Below are 15,565 nucleotides of genomic sequence, written 5' to 3'. Positions count from 1 at the left end.
GTTCTCCATCAGTTACATTTTCCAAAAAGGTCCAAGTAAAAATGGCTAGTTGATTTTTATTTTTAAAGTCACTCAACGGTTTGCTCCTAATGGTGACATTGTATGGTATCCTTAGCTCTTTCCTTCCAACTTCTTGGTAAACCGAGGGACTAGATTGCATTAGTACAATAGTAAAGAAAAAGTAATATTCTAGAAAACCAAACATATAAGCTGAAAAAATCTTGGCTTCTTTCTCAGACCACTAAGTATCAGCTAACAAATAGTACCAATGAGGATTTCCATTCTGATGTTCAGGGGCTCAGGTAATAATACTATGAATACTAATCTACAAGTCTCCTATCCACCTTCCCCTCCCCCTACAAAAAAGACAGGAGCAAATGGTGTCAGGCATCATGTATTAATCCTGGGAGATACCGTAGGAAATGACATTTTAGTACCCTCTCTAACACGTTCACACTCTAACGGAGGAGATAAAGTTAACAGACAATTGTAATTCAGTGTGATGAGGGATGTTACAAGGATAAGCACAGGATGCTATGGAAATATAGAGGAGGCATTTTTAACACAATCCGAAGAGGGCAGGCATTGGGGATGTTCAGGAGAGTTTCTGAGAAATAAGATGTCCGAAAGAGACTAAAACATAAGTAACCACTTTGCATCCACTAGGATGGCTGTAATAAAAAAGACTGATAGTAACAAGTGTTGGGGAGGGATCTGGAAAAATCGGAACCCTCGTATCTCACTGGTGGGAATATAAACTGGTGCAGGCACTTTGAAAAACATTTTGACAGTTGCTTAAAATGTTAAGCATAGAATTACCCTACGAGCCAGCAATTTTCACTCCTAGATGTATACCCAAGAGAACTGAAAACATATGTCCACACAAACTTGTACACAAATATATACAGCAGTATTATTCAAAATAGGCAAAATGTGGAAACAACTCAAATGTCCATCAATTGACAAATGGATAAATAAAAAGTGGTACATTCCAAAAGCGAATACAATTTAGTCATGAAAGAAGAATGCAGTATTGATACATGCTTAAAAAAAATGTATGAACACAGATAAACCTTTAAAAACATGATGCTAAGTGAAAGAAGCCAGACACAAAAGGCCAAAGATTGTATGGTTCCATTTATATGAAATTTTCAGAATAATCAGATTCATGCAGACAGAAGGCAGATTAGCAGCTGCCAGGGGCTGGGGGGAGGGGGAATGGAGAGAGACTGCTAATGGGTATGATGGGGTTGGTTTCTGTGGCGACAATAATATTCTGGAATTAGATCACCGTGATAGTTTTGCCACTTTGTAAATATACTAGAGTCCTAAATTATATAGGTCGAAATGGAGAATTTTAAGACATATGAGTTATATCTCAATCAAAAAGACAGAAAAAAAGATTTAAGAGTGAGCAGGTGAAAAACAGAATTAAGGGGTCAGAATGAAGGGAAAGCAGCAGGAATGGTAGATGGTAAAGAGAAGTGGGTACTGATGTGGGTTCTGGAGCATGGGAAGAAGGCATGAGTGCGACTGAGGGAGTGGCTTGGCTCCCATTCACGGCAAAGACACGGAGGGTAAGTGCAGTTTAATTGGGTGGGCGTGGAGACAGAAGGGGAGGGAGTTGATGTCTCAAGTCTCTCTTCGGCAAGTTGGCAGGGTAGGAAGTTGGAAATGAAGGAAGGAAGGAAGGTTAGAACAACCTCTACAGAGAACAGGAGAGAGAAATGACTGGAAAATAAGCTGATTATTGGAAGTTTCCCACACTTTTTTGTTTGTTTGTTTAATCAACATCCAGGTTTAACTACAAAACAACATACTTAGGCACAAAATGAACAGGAGGTCTCAGAAGATATTTTCTCCTCTGTCAAACCTTCTGGATCCTTCGACTAGAGTGTGAGGGGCTCAAAGCTCACCTCCTGCTGTTTTCAGCAATGTCTGAATCCTTTTTTAGTCTTTCCTATTTGCTTTATCAGTTGCTTCAGTCCCATAGCAAGCTGCTTCTTGGCATTTGTCATTTCCTCTTATTTTACAATATTATTTCAACAACTAGGTATTGCAGAACTCAAAAATTGATATGAAGATGATTTTTATGACGCTTTTCATAACCTAAAGGGAAAACAAGTTTTTTCCTTATTCATTGCAATTTTATTGGTTTTCATAATTTTTTTCAACATTAAGATATCAGAAGTCTATTTGATGTGTTCTAGATCTCAAGACACATCAATCATTTTTAATTTCCATGCTTCAATAGTTAGTAATTCCTATTTAAATGAATAAAATTAGCTTTTACCTTCAGTTGGTAACATTGATAGTAAGTCAGACACTGTAGATTTTGTCAAGAATTTCCAAATCAAGATCTCCACAGGATGAGGATAATGGAATAACTCCAACAGATGATTTTACCTGTGGACAAAAGTCAACGATTTATTAGAACGCGGTGTGAAAGAAATATGTATGGTTGCTACTGAATCATGTAAATACATCAAGTCTTCAAAAAGTACTAAAGTTTCTGATTTCTATTCATTAGACAGATACCAGTTAGCATTTTTTGAAAGCTTCCTATGTTGCAGATATTTTTTTCTATATAACCTCATTAGTTTCTTATCCCAACAGTATTTGACAGATGAAGAAAATGGAGCAGCTCGTGAATAGCAGAGCCAGGATTCAAACCCAAGGATTTTGCCTCTGGGTTCTGAGTTCTTAATTACCACACAGACTGCCTAGACATTCGTCCAGGTACTCAACTGCATGAAAGACTCATAAAGGTTAGATGGTATGAGGAATTCTAGGTTATTTATTCCCATTCAATTGCTAGTGTTTCTCAAAATATCCAATTGCCATCCGAAATTCAAAATATCATAGTCAGGATGATATAAAGAAAAGACACCTTGTCAAGGAGAGGGAACCTGGGTCTCTTAACAGAGCTGCAACTAATGTGCTATATGTTGAGATGTTTCTCAAGCTCTCCCATGACTCAGTTTGCTAATCAACCACAAATGTGCTTCCAGTTCTGAAATTCCATAGCAATGAAAAAAGAAAACATCCATTCTATGAAGCCCTTCGCGTCTTCCATTGCCAATCTATTTCCTTCCTCTGATTTGTCACTCATCACCCATTCCTCTAGGCGCTGGTTGAAATCTCTCTCTCCTCTCACTCTGCCAATTGGGCTCTTCTTTCATTTTGCACTTTCATAATGCTGGTCTATCCTGGATAATTTAGTACTTATTTGGGTAATACACAATTGGATTTGTTTCCTCAAACCCTTTTAGGAAAAGAGCAGAGTATAAATAAATAAAAATACTTAAGGCTGAATGTTCTCTAAGTATTATGTGTGGTATGTCGTGAGCTTGACCGGAAGCCCTTTGGGGACAGGGAGTCCTTGAGCGCCCGCTTCAGGTGGAAGGATATGCCGAGTCCCCCACGGACAACACAGACTGGCAGCACAGCCCCCTCCATTCGGGGATATCCAGTGTTTCCTAGCCCCTTCTGGTGCATCAATTTACTTACATCTGTAAATATGTAAACATGTTGAGATTCAGTATGTGAACTTGAAATCAGACCCGCAGTCAATACATTTCCTAGATATTTCTGCCAAAGTAAACATTTTTCTTTGGATCTTGATTCTCTGATCCTCCAGTCTTGTTTCCCTTGTATTTTGCATTGATTCTGTCTTCAGTTCCACTGTTCTTCCTGAACATGTAAAACGCGTGCCTCTCCCCTTATAAAACAGTAAAGAAATCCTAAGAGGTGCTAAGGGTAGGGGCTGGCTTTGGGGATAAGAGAAGCATAGAAAAGGATCGGTACACAGGGTAGTATTCAAAATCAATGGCATTACTGTCTTCCTATCATCAGGTTGTGAGGAGGGATCAAATTTCCAACTACCAAATAGAATTTCTTTTACCCAGCTTCACTAGTCTTTACATAAATTATAGATACTGTGGAGTAGTATCTATACTACTATGTATCTACACTACTATCTATATCTATATACGATGTGGAGTGGAGGCAACAGTAGCAATAACAACAACAAAGCCCTTACACAGCATTTACTCTACCCTAAATACCCTCCTAAGCACTTCACTGGTACTAATCACACAGTCGTCACAATAACTCCATAACATAGGTACATTACTAGCTAAGTTACTGACAGGACGAGAAACAGAGAGGTTAGTTCATTTGCTTAATGTCACACAGCCGGTAAGTGGCAGAGGTGGGATTTAAGCCGAGGCAGTCTGACTCTAGAACACCCACTCATAATCCCGTTAATCTAAAACGCCTCACCATCATCATGATATTCATAGTGTTGACTCTAAGAAACTCTAAGTTTCTGATTCTCCTCTCAGTCAAATTTGAGTGAATTTGTGCAGGTACATAAACCTTACCACGTGTCCAGAAAAGGCCTGATTTCGTGAAACTATATTCTTCTCCATACAACTTCACAAAAATTCAAAACTAAAAGTCTGATCAAAATGATGATAGCCTCTAAGATTCTTAGGCAAATCACAAATAAAATAGAATTCAGAAACTATTCCTTTTAACTTTGTACAACAAAGTAAAAACTATACGCTAAGCATTTCTGTATTAATAATTTCTTTTAATCTTTATATCAAAAACATTTCAAAGCAGAAGAAAAGTCTGAACTGTTGAAGGAACTCCTATATACCCTTCACCAAGAAACCCCATTCACATTGGGCCAACTGCCCCAATAACGTTCTTTCTAGCCAAAGAACCCATTCCAGGATCACACTTTGTACTGAGCTGTCCCCTCTCTTCGGTCTCCTGCAGTCTGGAGCGGTACCCAGCTCCTCTTTGACCTTCATCACCCTTCAATTATTAAAGATGGCTGGTTAATTATTTTGTAGAATGCCCCTAAACTGGGATTAGTGAGGTTTTCTCATGGGAAGATTCAAGGGTTACATTTTTGGGAAATGATGCTGTGTTCTCACTGCATCCCATCAAGTGACAGGTGATGTGAGTTTGTGCCATCAATGGTGATGGTAACTTTGATCACTTGAGAAAGGTCAAACCTTCAAGTCTCTCCAGGAGAGTTCAGTTCTGCCCTTTATAATTAATAAGGATTTGTGGACAGATATGTCGAGGTGATCTAAATATCCTGATCCTCATCCAACTTTCACTCACTACTTTTAACATCCATTGATGTTTCTTACCTGAATTCTTAGCACAATTGCCAAACTGCCATCTTTCTAATCTTAGCCTTTTTTCTATTTATCAGACAGCATTCTATTTTAAGGAAGACCTTTCTCTTCTCCCCACTTACGCACTTATTTATATCAGTATGAACCTGTGAATCCCTAGGTTGTTCAGTGGGATATAATCAGTAACTCTCATTATTATCTTGATGCTCAAGTTGTCCTAGGTTTGCCTAATGGGATCCTTTCAAGCTGGCTGCTGTGTTCTTCTGGTATCTTCCCAACATGCTTTGAGAACTTCTGTATTTTCTGGCACAACAAGATATTCAAAGCTCATTTGAGGGGCCAGCCCGGTGGCGCAGCGGTTAAGTTTGCATTTTCTGCTTTGGTGGCCTGGGATTCACTGGTTCGGATCCCGGGTGCGGACCCAGGCGTCATTTGTCAAGCCATGCTGTGGCAGGCATCCCACATATAAAGTAGAGGAAGATGGGCACGGATGTTAGCTCAGAGCCAGTCTTCCTCAGCAAAAAGAGGAGGATTGGTGGCAGATATTAGCTCAGGGCTAATCTTCCTCAAAAATAAAAGGCACTAATTTGGTACCTTCCCTGCCCTAGCCCTAGAATCAGACATTTTTTCAAAGATCTCTGGTTCCTTTTAGCAAAGACTGGTATTTAGAAACTAAGATCTGGACAATACGCGTGCTCATATTCACTTGGCTGTCACAGTATCGTGGCCCTCTCAGTGAGCAAGGTTAGGAAATGGGTGTGTTGTGCATGTGTGTACGTATGTATATGTACATATTCATATATATGCATATACTTTACATTATATTTATTTCTACATATGTAATTTCTACATATTGAAATCTGTGAGTTCACACTGATAACTCAAATTCCAACCTACAGCACAGGACTCATTCCCTAGCTTTCCTTTTTTATATTTGTAGCTTTCTCCTCTGACATAAGAGTCTGTCTCCCATTATCTTCAATATACTTGCCTGTTGGACATCCCTGCGCAGTCTCACTTAATGGCTTTTTGACTAAATTATTAAGGAAGGAAGGACGCAGGCAAGCAAGCAAGACCAAATTTTGAGCTTTGATAATCCACACATGATAAAAACACAATCCAGGCCCTAACACTAAATACATCAACACAGCCCCTCATCCCCTAGACATAGCAGATAATGAAGTTCAACGTTGTCCTCCAATGGCCCCCCATCTGTTTTTCAATGTGTGTAAGTCACACAATTGTTTGCATATTTACAATGAAAATAACTGACATATAATAAGTATTATATTACTGAGTAATAAAAATTTCAAGAACCAGCTGTCACTAACTTTTTCAAAACACATAAAAGAAATTCTAGGAAATCTTTACTGAACACCCCAACCCCTTATATAGTTAAGATGGGGAAAGTGGGGCCCAGAAAGGTCACAGGCCTTGCTCAAAGTCACAGAACTAATTAGTAGCAAAGCACAGTCTCACCCTTCGGTTCCTGACTTTCCTGCACGGTAAGCTACTTTTGAAATGTTTTCCAAGAAACTAGCATACAGTTTGAAAACATGTCCACTGAGAAACAGCCAGTGCTGCCAGCCCTGAGAAAAACTTATACCCACGAACGTAGCAAGTCTATTTTGTTTTTTCCTTCTTCTCCCTAAGGCCCCCCAGTATATAGTTGTATATTCTAGTGTAGGTCCTTCTGGTTCTGCTGTGTGGGACGCCACCTCAGCATGGCTTGACGAGCGGTAGTAGGTCCACGCCCAGAATCCAAACCAGCGAAACCCTGGGCCACCAAAGCAGAGCACACAAACTTAACCACTCGGCCACGGGGCCAGGCTCACAACTCTATTTTAAATAACGAGAAGAGAACAATCTCTTCCACAGGAACATTAATAAAACACTTACTCAAATGCTATAAACATAGTTCACGTAACCAGAAACCGTTCCTTACTTTAGTATTCTACAATTCCTCCCAGTCATCATAATTAGCATCAATCACCACAGTATCACGGATAGGAAGAAATGCAGAACGGGGATAATAAGACCACCTACCTCATAAGTATACTGCAAGGCTCAAGATAGTGCTGTGAAAATATTATGTAAATGGGGCTGTGCTATACAGTTAAAGTGGCTCTTCTTCCCTTGATGTAAATAGGGAGGTGCCGTCAAAAAGCTGATTAAACCAACTTTGTGCAACATGGTACCAGCTCTGGCACCAAGCTTACACGAGCATCATATGAAGCAGGTCATTCCAACTTTTGGTGTCCTAGTTTCTCCTGTTTGTCATCTGTAAAACAGAGATGACAACAACCAGTTCTGAGAGCTGATATGCAAATTAGAGAAAAAAGTACGTAGAGTCCTGAAGAGGAGGCCTGGCACCCAGTGTTCAGTTAATAGATGACAGCTCCCCTCTCGTCACCAGCCTTGTCATGGCGCCACCAGCACTAAGTCCATTATCAGAGCTTTCATTATTACTTTCAGACCTTACCACGGCTTGCAATGCATAATACCAGGGGAAATGAAAGCTGTTTGAAATTTGCTATGGTCATAAATAAAACGGAGCTCATTTTATATCTGCAAAGACGACATTCAGGCAACTCCTAAATCATTTCACTGTTTTTCTAGATTTGGACTCATGCAATCCTTAAGGATGATCCCAGTTTCTAGCTTTTCCCCTCAAGACATTGGACATGGTCAGTTTACCCAAATATCTTGGGTCCAAAAACGTCATTTATCTTATGATACGTGATACTTTGATACTTCTCCACGTGGGGGATAATTAAGGATGAAATTTCAGACTAGGATAAAAAATATATTAAAGAAATGAGTTAATTTTATGGAAAGGCGGAAAAAAATGATAAAACCCTTAAAAGATTTAAAACAGATTAGGGACAAAAACAGCCTTCAGGCAGGCCAAAAATGGTGGCACTCTTTTCTTAAGACATGACGCCTAGCAAACTCAGCTGTCTTATTACTTAAGATTTAGCTTTTTTTAAACTGTTTTTTTTTTTTTTCTTTTCTAGAAAAAAAAAAGTATGTCTTGTGTTATGGAAAACCAGGTGCACTGTGGCTTTCACTCTTGTTTAAAAAAAAAAAAAACATCTATTGTCACTCATGGGCTTCAGCCTAGCCTGTCAAGCAGGAATTAAAATCTCTTTAAAAAGAAGCTTTGCATGGTTCATGTGTCAGGCCGACATGAGCTGGATCAGCTTACAGAAGGGGCCAGAGATAAGGCATCCCCAAAGAAGGTTAGAAGGAAACAGCCCCCAGAAAAATCTATGGTTTCTTTACCCATCTCCCCTCCCCTCTCTCTCCTCTATAAGAATTGGTGCAACGCGCAACACAGATGAAAGAGCGATTTCTTTCCCTTTATTAATGACAGCCCCAGATTCTGAAATTGACCCATCAGGAACAAATATCTACCTCCTATTTCTAAAGGTCTCTATTTTTCTTTAAAAATCATGAAACAAACAAACAAAAAAAACACATCAGTTTAAAGCCCACTATCAAGTCTTTGATTTTATTAAGTCCAACGGTACAAAGCCTGCAGAGTGAGGACTATTTGGTTTATTTTAAAAGAATGCATCAAATATTAGCCGAAAATTGGCTGTAAATGGGGCCACTTAAGCCTCCATGGAAAGGAATTGCAGGGGCTTGGGATTAAAATTGCAGGAAGCGAAAAGGAAAATTGAGGATGAGGAAATGATGACTGATGGGCCCGGTGCTATTATCTCTGAGAATACTAAGGACAGTGAGGCTTTGAAAAAAATTACATAGGTGACCTTGAGAACAAGTCCAGACTGAGCAGCGAGCTGGGTGTAGCTTCCTGCAAGGATGGAAGGAGAGCAGGCAGAATTCTTCACTTCCAAATGGATGATGGAGATGTTTCAGACACGCAGTTTTGATTTTCTTTTAGCATGCGGAGCTGCGAGCTGCATCTCCAAGAATAAATGTCACGAAGCCCTCGTAAAATGCTCCATCTTCAGTAGCTGTAGTCTGAAACTCTTAAGTGGTCCTAGAGGATTTCATGACTTTGGGACACAAGAGATTGGAGATTAAAAATGAACTCTATTGACTAAATTACTGTACAGGCTTTCTGTCTTCAACCTCTGTAATCACACACAGAATGGAAAGCCCCAAACCATTCAGGAGACTATCTAAACGTCCTGACACTGCTTCAAAATGAGAACTAGGAGCAGATCCTGGATCCAAGGGAATGTAACTGCTACAAATTCTCACTCTACACTTGAGTTGCTAACTCATTCCTTTAGATCAGTGGCTCTTAAATTGGTTAATATCAAGACCCCTTTTGAATCTTAAAAATGACGGAGGGGGCCGGCCCAGTGGTGTAGTGGTTAAGTTCATGCACTCGGCTTCAGAGGGCAAGCGTTCGCAGGTGCAGATCCCAGGCCCAGACCTACAAACCGCTCAGGAAGCTGTGCTGTGGCGGCTTCCCACACACAAAATAGAGGAAGACTGGCAGAGATGTTAGCTCAGGGCCAATCTTCCTCACAAAAAAAAAGACCAAGGACTCTAAAGAGCTTTCTCTTATGTAGGTTATATCTATCAATATTCACCATGTTACAAACAAAAACTAATGTTTAATATTTATTAATTCACTAAAACAATCAAAACACCCAGTACCGTTAACGTAAATGATAAATTTTTATAAACAATCAGATTTTCCCCAAAAATGTAGCAAGAATAATGGCATTGTTTTACATTGTTGCCAAATTTTTCATGTCTAGTTTAACAGAAGACAGCTGGAGTCTCCTATCTATTCCATTCAATCTGTTGCAATATCTTATTTTGGTTGAAGTATATAAGAAAACCCATTCTCACACAGATATGTAGTTGGAAAACAGAGGAATAATGTAACAGCCTTTTCAGATAATTTTGGATATTATTTCCCTGATACTACACCAAAACTTAACAACTGGTGGTTTCTATAGGAATCTGAACCCCTATCAGTGAACTTTTCATGCCCTGTTAAAATCCTCTGATTTAGCACGTGATCTTTACCCCTGCACCGTTTGTAACAGCAATCATCGATCAGATAGGAAATATTGATTCACTGAGTTATGCAGAGGTTCCAAACGTACACTGAAAAACTTAACTATGCAATTGCGAGAGACAGAGGATGAAAAAGCCAAATAATATCTTAGTATTGTTAATCAATTTGACCTTACAGATGCACTGAAAAGGCAGCAGGGACCAGGAAACTGAAGCACAATTAGTCTATCATGGCACCTGAAAACGGTGACTTGAGTTCAGAATGTGACAGCAGTTAGCTAGGTCATCGAAGGGTCCTTTTAGGGGCCAGATAATATGAAGGAAAAAAAACTGTGCCCCCAAGCTGACTTTCAACCTGGAATTTGTCAGAGAATTCTAAATAAGAGAGTTCTTTATGGTTTCTAAGCTCTGCTACAAACTGGACAGGATACGACCCATTGGATTTGACTTTGTTCTCCACTACCAAAGTGTCTGGGTTTAACCACTAACAACCATGTCTCAAGTTGAAATTCAGAAAGGAAAATATTCTTTTATGACTAAAAAGCCAGAATCATTCATTACTGATTTTTTCCCTTCTTTGTGAAATCCTAAGATTTTAGGGGTTCCTTTAAAGTCATTATTTTAGTGGCCCAACTACTACAAAGAGAATTTTAGACGTGGAGCCATTAGACCTAAGTGATGACCTAAATTTTTAAATGTCAGTTCCTGGGGATGGGACCTGAACCATCCGGTTCAACACTGCATCCTCAGCCCTAACACCTAAAGCCAGGGCCTGTCACCTATTCAAAGCTCAACGGATATTTGTGGAATAACCGAATGACTTAATTTCTATTTGAATACTGTTAACTATTTCATGGCAAATATGACATTGTGTATACCGCATTGAAGAAGCGAGTAAGAAACCTAGTGCCACGAATTCTGCAGTATAATGGCGTTTCAAGGGACGAGGAAAAATATATGAACTGTTTATCTGTACATCACCTGCTTTAATCAAAAACTTTAATTCGCAAGGATATTTTTAGTGACTATCTCATGAAATTCAGATTTCAAATTCAAACTAACAATTTTTAATTCAATGCAATGCAGAAAGTAGCTGAGGAAAAATGAATTCTTGCTGTCGATAGGCTGTTACGGCAATGCAATATGATACTTGAAAAGAAAAATAAAGGATTAGGAGAAAATTTATTTAAAGATCAAAATTCTGGGGGGCCAGCCAGGTGGCATAGTGTTGGGTTCATGTGGTCTGCTTTGGCAGTGTGGGGTTCACAGGTTTGGATCCCAGGTGCAGACCTAGCATAGCTCGTCAAGCCACGCTGTGGCAGCATCCCACATTAAACAGAGGAAGATTGGCACAGATGTTAGCTCAGTGACAATCTTCCTCAAGCAAAAAGAGGAAGACTGGCGATGGACGTTTGCTCAGGGTCAATCCTTCTCACAAAAAAAAAAGAAAACAAATATTCTAGGCAAAAACTTGGTAAGAAATGATACTTTTTTACTAAAATATTCGTGCGCATGAGTGTGTGTCTGCATATATGCATATGAACATGTCATTGAAGTTCTCACTATAACACAGATTAGTGTTATAGCAGCATAAATGGTCTCACTGCTCTTTAACTCGTAACAGATGAGAGCGGCAAGGTATAGAGAGGAGATGCAAAAGGCTAGTTTTACAAATGCTCCCAGTATTTCAGAAGCTTTGATAATTTGGATTTTTTTATAGTCCTGCTTGGCGAGAGAAAGCAGGCCTTCTTGGTGAACAGAAGTGACTGTTTGTGCAATAGAATTGATTATCTGTTCAAGATGGCTCATGCTGCAGGACTATAAAAAATTGCAGGTGGCTTTGGTTACAAGATGAGCTATCAGTCATCCTGAACTATTGACACATTTTTATGTACTGTAGTCTCAAATCACTCACTGGGGTTACCTATTCATCCCTGAAATCTAAAATTCAGAGCCCTACCTAAGGGAAAAGAAGGGATTTAAACTGAAAAGTCTTCTCTCTCTTGTCTTATAACAAGATCACATTTTAAAGAGAGATGGAAGAGAAAGGCTAAGTTTCCATAAGCCCACCATCCCAGAGTAGCACTGGGGTCCAGCTACCACCTTTGTTCAAATGATAACTCCGAGAGCTATGAATCCCAGGGATTGGGGAAAGCTGCTTAAACGCTTTTCATAACTTTGATTTATAATCGGTCATGAACTAATAAAAATTATAGTGAATACACTCATGTGTCACTTAACGAAGGGGATACATTCTAGGAAATGTGTTGTTGGGCAATTTTGTCCTTGTGTGACAATCAGAATGTATCTTGCACAAACCTAGACGGTATAGCCTACTATACACCCAGGTTTTATGGTACTAATCCCATTGGACCACCATTGCATTATGCAGTCCGTTATTGACCAAAACATTGTTACGCAGCACGTGACTGTATTTTTCTTCAAAAGGGTGCTTGTCACTGGGCAAACTGCAAATGAAATCAATTCCAGCCTGGTCCCAGGAGCTTAAAAATTACTAAGCACATGGTAAGCTTCCTGCATTATTAGAGAGAGACGAATAACTCAACACAGAGCCGAGAATGAGAATCTCCTTCAAGAGATGGCTAAAAATGCTGCAATTATGGCTGTGTGATTTTCCTGCCACCAGACGAACCTGCTGGGAAACCTCGCCTGCCAGCTAATGACCACAGCGCCATAACTTTTCAGCACATAATGCTGGATTTGAGACAAGGTGGCAAGTTGTTTTTAATGGCATTTCTTTCCTCCTATAAAAATTCTCAGTCTAGATCGAAATTAATGAATTTTGTTACACCTTCGTTCCACAGTTTCTCTCTTAAATTCCATGCTCTGAGCAATCCCATTTTGTCTGCTTTCCAGAACCGGCAGTGATTCCCTAGGACTTTATTACATTCAACCCCATGAAGCAAATGACTCATTCTGGAAAGTGTTTCCTTTCCCTCCTTCTACTGGCCAATATTTGGGCATTTTATACTTCGTCGGAACCTTTATCCAGCAGAAATTTGAACGACAAGTGGTAAACTTTATTGTCAAAAGAAATGGAAGTTAACCTAGGGAATAGAAGAACCCATCAATAATATTACAGTGTCACATTATTTTGGTGATTTTCTTTTTCTTGGTTCTTATTGTCTCAAAATACACAGTTTGTGGAGTTGACTATTATTCAGTGGAGTGCTCATAGGTGAAATATACTGAAAGCCATGTAGAATCTTTTGTAAAAATGCAAAAAGGAGGAACACCACTTGACAAATCAATTACAGTTGACTTCCATTCTGTGTTGCTGTGAGCTTTGTTTATTTATACCTATTTCTGGCACTAGCACCATGATTTCCCATTTATTTATTCACTTATCCAGCATATAATAGATGTCAGACATAGTGTTAAGTAACAGCAATAAAATCCTAAAGAAATCACAGTTCCTGCAGCCAAAAAAGCTTAATGTCATGCTAAGTATATATGTAAAAACAAAAAAAATTTTTTTAAAGAAAAGAGCAAAGAAGAAAGGAGAGTTGGGGGGTAGGGAATAAAAGAATCACACTAGTATAGTGGAAGTACACCTTTAATAGAAAGCTGAAATAGGAAGGAAGGGCCACCTCCCAGGGTGGGAAGAGGAAGAGAGAGGAGTGGCAGGAAAGGCCTGGCTAAGAAACTTTGAATAGAGTCTTGAAGGACAGGAGGTGGTCACCCAGTGAGTTAGGAGAGTGGTGCAGGAAGGACAGATGCAGGAAAGAGCAGGGAGGGAGTCGTCTGTCCCCAGGCTTGAAACTTTCCTTCTGACATCCTCTCTTTTGCCTTTCACATCTTCACAGTCACCAAGGCCTGACCTTTCTAGCTTTGAAATCTCACACCAGCCTCACCTTTCTCTTGCTGCTGGTTCCACTCCAGTAGAGGACTTTAGTATGCAAAGTGCGCTACTGAACTAGCCCCCAACATTCGTCCCCTTATAATCTCCTCTCTCCACCTCCCAACCCGACTCCAGCCAGCCGGCACTCTCCTGCCTACATGAGCCTCCGAAAATTCCACTGTGCTCGGCCAGTTGTCCACAGGTTAAAATTCTGAAGCACTCATTCAGACTCAGCTCTAGGATCCTTATAATCTGCACCGATCTCATAATCAACTTTATGTTTCACCACTTTGCTCCGTTTCAGGGGATGACTTCATTGCCTGACAAATGGACAAGGCTATAAAATGGGACCATAATAGTAACCGTCTTATAGGATTAAAGATTAAATAAGAATATTTATACAAAGATAGCACAGTGCCTGGCACTTTCTAAGCCCCCAATAAATAGGAGGAGTTGGGGGGATGAGAGGGGATAGGAAGGGGGAAGAGAACTGCTTCTACTTTTAGGGTCTCCCCTAAGACCGCCCTGTCTTCTTCTCCTTCCCTCTTCCCATCCTTAAAATGTCCAATAACAATTTCACTCTGACATAGTAACTCTCCCTTCTGGGAACACAATTCAGTACCAACTTTCTCTACTCGTTACTGACCCTGCCAAAACTTAAATTCTCCTAATATTTCCTCTCCTCTCATCTTTAAAGGGAGAACCACCGTCCTCTCAGTGTATCCAAGCAAAATGATCACTTCCATATTTTGCAGAATATTCATTTCACTCACTAGACATAAACGAATACAGACCCAATTTATTCAGTAATTACAACTGCAGATAAGTCTCCACAGAGAACTTAATTGTAATGTTTGACATTGTATGGCTGTTGCGAGGATTAAATGAAATAATATAAGTAAAATTTATACTCTATCTTTAAATGCAAAGGTACGACATTGTGGTGTTTATTAGAGCCATAGAAAAAATTTCGAATAATGATCAAAAACTTCTGATAAACAAAAGGAAGCAGGTTAACAGCAAACTGGCATTTGAAATTATTGAAACATAGTGCCAAGGTATCAAAACATCTTAAAGAAGTACTTCAAGGGGCTGGCCTGATGGCGTAGTGGTTAAGTTCACGCACTCTGCTTTGGCAGCCTAGGGTTCGCACTAGCATAGCTTGTCAAGCCATGCTGTGGCAGCATCCCACATTAAAAAAACAGAGGAAGATGGGCATGGATGTTAGCTCAGCAACAGTCTTCCTCACCAAGAAAAGAAAACATACTTCAACTTCTACCTCAATATAATGGACTAGATTAGATCAGACCAATCTTCCCAATAGAGAACTAAATAACCAGAGGAGGGGAACTGTTAACATAGCCTCTGCTTGAAGGCATTAAAGGATGAGCAAGGCACAAAGACTTAAGGGTCATGACTGTGGAGAGCAGGGAGCCCAGTATTTGCCTCCTCTTTAACCCATGTGCTGATTCTATCACAGTCAAGAGACTAAGAAGCTGCACAGGGCTGACTTCAGTCTCATAGAGCTGGGCAAGCA

The 15,565-nt window shown here is 39.8% G+C and overlaps 1 long non-coding RNA gene across 5 annotated transcripts in view; it reads right to left on the bottom strand.

Annotated features, from left to right (window-relative positions):
- LOC106782324 (uncharacterized) overlaps positions 1-15,565 on the bottom strand; it is a 363,318-nt gene that overhangs the window by 122,675 nt on the left and 225,078 nt on the right. For all 5 annotated transcript variants that reach the window (XR_011429555.1, XR_002802169.2, XR_002802167.2 and 2 more), the window contains one exon: positions 2,294-2,406. This is a non-coding gene — a long non-coding RNA (uncharacterized lncRNA). The remainder of the gene's footprint in view (positions 1-2,293; positions 2,407-15,565) is intronic.

This window comes from Equus caballus, chromosome 20, assembly GCF_041296265.1.
Source record: "Equus caballus isolate H_3958 breed thoroughbred chromosome 20, TB-T2T, whole genome shotgun sequence".
In the NCBI taxonomy this organism is placed as follows: domain Eukaryota; kingdom Metazoa; phylum Chordata; class Mammalia; order Perissodactyla; family Equidae; genus Equus; species Equus caballus.
The sequence above is the reverse complement of the archived record's forward strand: the minus strand, read 5'-3'. Positions and strand labels throughout refer to the sequence as shown.